Raw genomic sequence first — 4,755 nt, forward strand, 5'->3', positions numbered from 1 at the left:
GCCTGATGGACGCATCCTGATCACGGAAAGCTTCTCCACAAACAACAGAAGCTTCGCCCCTCAAATTCACGTGGACATCAGTGAAGAGCCCCTGCCTGAGGAGCCCAGAAGAAAGAAACCCAGACACTGAGTCATCACAGTGTCACATGGAGCCGAAGTATGTAAATACTGTATATAGTTATAGAGTCAGTTTATTTGTAGAATAAGTTTCATTTGTAAGTTTATAATCTGTAGAGTAAATTTTCAGCACGTTCTTTTTTTTTTTGCACTTTGCTATATGGTTTTCATGATGTTTTGAGTGTTTGATTTATGCATTCACATGGTTCTGCCAAGGTTCTCTGTGCGGTTGTTAGGATGTTGTTTTGCGGTTGCTGGCCTCCTCCAAGTGTTTTTTGTGCTTTGCTACATGGTTGTTAGTTATGTTTTATGCGTGGTTGTTAGTTATGAGTGGTTAGTTGATTTGCAGTTGATTTGAACAGTTGGGTTAGAGTAGGTTAGGGTCCCTCACATGGTTTGCAGCTTGACGTGCTGTGAGGGCTTGTGTGCATCAGTGATGCTGAGAGCTACGCCACTGGTACTTCACAACTACTGGTAGGGTCTCCCATAGTGGACAGGTCTCAGCTGAGATGCCAGATGAAGACAAACCACCTGATTCTGGACAGCAGCAGATTGGCCTGATGTTCCTGGCAGAAGATCACGGTCTTACAGGTAAGTTGGAGAGATGTACAGCATATAATAATTATCAATTCAAGTTTTTAATTCTAAAAATGTTCCAGGCGGTCCTAATCAGGGAGAACCAATAAAAACACAAAACTCAAGTAGATTAGCACATTATTCATTGATATACTTTTTCTTATTTTCACCACACCTTAATGGATTGATCTGCTCCAAGTCTAAAGCAACAGCAGATAATGTCAACAAAATACCCAATCAATCTGTGAAGCAGACCTGTGTTAAGAAGCACAGGACAAGAAAAGCCTATGAAGCCATGTTTGGCTATGATTTGCTAACAAAACTCTGATAATGCATTTCATAACCTTGATAATATGTTTAATAATATTTTAAATGTATACCCTCAGCATTCATTTAATAAATGTCCCAGATACAATATGACTGCCTTTCTTATTGCTTACAACCCGCTCCTATATGACAGGCAACATGACCATCCGCAACACACACTTTCACACACTCATGTACAGATGCATGCAAGGGGCACAGATACTCTAGAACCAACCCGTTTTTTAACAGAAAACTGATACATGTTCATTGAAACACCTTATGTGTGCAGCTTAGTGAGCACAACTTTGATAAAATACTGAAACAGCATATTTTCTGAGAAAAAAAGTGTTGCTAGCTGTATTGCATGTAGAAACAGGAATTCTTGACTTATTCTACATTTCAACATAATTCATTCATACATAATTTGCATATTTCTCTGTGGGTTATGCTGGACAAATATAACACAAACACATATATATAAATAAAAGAAAAAAATACCTAAGCTCTAATATAATTTTCTGTGCCATCAAGGGGATTGATGTGTCCAGGAACATAGTTCCCAAAAGATAAATAATCTATCAGATGTACATGATTGTTTCTCCTCTATGCCCTGCCTTTCTGAAACGGGCCCCTGGAGTTTTTTACAACCCTCATCGATCTGAAAAGCGAGGTGTGCTCTGATTGGCCAGCTATCCAGTGCTTTATGATTGGCTGAATACCTCGAGCTGTGATGGAAATGTTACACTGCTTACCATACTGTGATGCAGTGTCCCGGTCAGAACATTGGTGCGACAAGACAAAAACAATAAAACCCATTACATACGAGCCATTTGTTGTGTCCAGTGGGGACATAATTCCAGGTTACTGTGACTTATACAGAGTTTTTAGGCATTCTGTTGCAACATGCCACATTAACAAATACCATGTCTGCATTTGTGATCGGAGAAATGACAAACAACAAACACGACTCTACACCAGCGGTTCCCAATTCAAGTCCTTGCTCTCCTTAGCTCTGAATATTTTGCATGTCTCTCTTTGTTAACACACCTAATTCAGATAATCAGCTAATTAGAAGTGAGCTTCGTGCATGAACTGTGTTCCCATTGACATGGTCCCTTCACAGTGTTCAGTGCTCCCTACTCCCTGAGCAGGGGAAATCAGTTGAAGTTTACCTCACTTCAGAGCATTCATCAACTTCTTCACACAGGGACAAGTGTGACATCATATACTGTACCTTTGTAAATAAATACAATTTAAATTCACATCTCGCTCACTTCAATGCACTTCGAATTGAAATTATGGTGGAATATCCTGTGATGTCCACTTTGCAGGGCACTTACGTTCAAATAGAACAAACTTCTGAAGGGAAACATACAAAATGTGCAGAGCAGGGGGACACGAGGACTGGAATTGAGAACCATTGCTCTACACTGCTCAAAACACGCGTCTGAAACATCAGTGGCAAATCCTTTACATATGTACACATACTTACACAATTAACTCAGCACAATTCATGGAGGGCCAGAGCCCTGCAGAGTTTTGCTCTAGCCCTGCCCCAGCACACATACATGTAGTTTTCAAATAAGCCTGAAAGACTTGATTAGTTGGAGCAGGTGTGTTTAAAGGGGTCCTATTTTGCTCTTTTAAAAAGTCTTGATTTTGTTTAAGGGGTGTACAAGAACAGGCCCTCATACTAGGTTGTATGAAAAACGCATAATTTTTCAAATGTTTTAAATTATTACAATACCTCTGTCCCCAGTCTGGCATGAACGGCTAGAATAGTTCCTGTATGAACTCAAGGTCCGCCTTCGAGATGTGCTGTGATTGGTTAGCTGGGCCAGTGTGTGTTGTGATTGGCAGCACTCAGCGCCTGGTCAGAAATGTCCTGTCTCTTACCAAAGCTGCCTGCTGTGAGCTTCAGTTGAAATATTGCATCAAAATCAAATCAATTTGAGCGCGATTTTAACCAGGATGATTGTAACCACTCTCAGCTCGTCTGTCTTGGGAACACTAGCACGTCTCTGACATAGTGATAACACTCGGTGCCTTTTCTAGTGCAGCTCATCCAGTTCTTGTCCCATTTATTGATCTTTGTGATATCACAAATCTCCGAACGTCTGCGTTGTAGTCCAAACGAGTCGTTAGTTGTAGTTTTTGAAAAGTAATTTCTGTTAGATAAAATATCTCCTTTTAAATTGGACTTTGTAACTTTGCAGATCTCTTTTAATGCTCAAACAGCAACATTACAGACTAACTAAAGTTGAAAAAGTGTGAAAGCATAACAGCACCCCTTTCATTTTGTAAATCTAAACACTGCAGGGCTCTGGCCCTCCAGGGGCCCGTTTCACAAAGGAGGTTAAGTGAAAACTCTGAGTATGTTAACCCTGAAATGAGGAAAACTCTAGGTTTTCTGTTTCAGAATGGGAGGTTTGTCAAACCCGAGAAAGCAGGGTAAGTCAAGCCCATTTCTGAAAGAGAGGTAACTTATACTCAAGAGTCAATTATCGTAGTAACTTACTCTATGAACCTAACCTGGTCAGGAGCAGGTTTTCTTCGGTAAACCCAGAGTTTCTTTCGTTCTCCTCCCTCTTTTTAAACACTTCATTAATGCACGCTGAAAAAAGCTCTTCTTACTAAGCAGTTTTTTCTTCTTCTTTTTTTCCCCAAGTACAAATATAAAAAAAAAATAGATTATTCTGATTGTCTATTACTAAGAGCAAATCTACTGTAGCTCTGGCCTCCCTCGACACATAAGGTTGAATACGACAGGGAAAACCTTGAAAAACACAGAATTATGTTGCAGCCCAAGACAACTATTTTGGGTTATTAAAATTAGTGGATCCGTATATTAAATATGTATTCATTTGCAGACAAACAAAGAAAACTACATTTTCCGAACTGCTTTTCCTGTGTGAGTTGCAGGGATTCTGGAGTGTTTCGGGCCATAAGCAAGTATAGACCCTGGACACAGAGCCAGTCCATCACATGATACAGTACAGAGAGGAAGCCGGCTTTAGCTAGTTTCTCTGGCTTTTACATTTTCTTCCATGCAGGCCAAAAATGTTTTCTGAGTAATTCAAGTAATGTTTGGTATAACAATAATAGTTGATCATTACAACAGCTGACAAAATTACTTTTTGAAAGTAACTCGTAATTGTCTCCATCCTCTTTCTTCTCACCTCAGTGTCTATCAAATCATTACACAAGATCCTCATTTTTCTTTTCTTCCTTCCCCAGAAGTCCACAGGAGGAATGGTGCAGTTCATTCAGTCGTCACTTCCATCAGGACCAACACAAACTACTGAAATCACATTGAAAACAACACTAACTATTTTTTTCAAGAGTCAAGAATATACATGTACACCTTAAAATAAATAAAGACTGTTTATTAATTTATTTTATGGTAAAAAAAAAAAAAAAAAAACTATGTGCACCAGTCAAATGGCATTAATATACTATACAAATATGGCCAAATAAATATAAATCAAACCTTGCTAAATTGACTTCTTTTAAAAATATCAAGATTTGTTGAGTTATTTACAACCTCAATTCTCTTTTTTCTGTCCTTAATGCCTGTAACTGCAAAATCAAGACATGTTAAACACACAATTAATTGAATAATATGAAATGATCGGTTCTTTTTGCTTTATTGGGTCAGCTACTGGACATTTAACAGACCACTCAAGTTCTGGCGGCTTGTGCTATAGTCGCTCTGTGGAGCCAAGAAAAGCCATCACAACAGCTGTGCACTTCAAA

This window comes from Carassius auratus, unplaced genomic scaffold (genome assembly GCF_003368295.1).
Source record: "Carassius auratus strain Wakin unplaced genomic scaffold, ASM336829v1 scaf_tig00014308, whole genome shotgun sequence".
Taxonomy (NCBI): domain Eukaryota; kingdom Metazoa; phylum Chordata; class Actinopteri; order Cypriniformes; family Cyprinidae; genus Carassius; species Carassius auratus.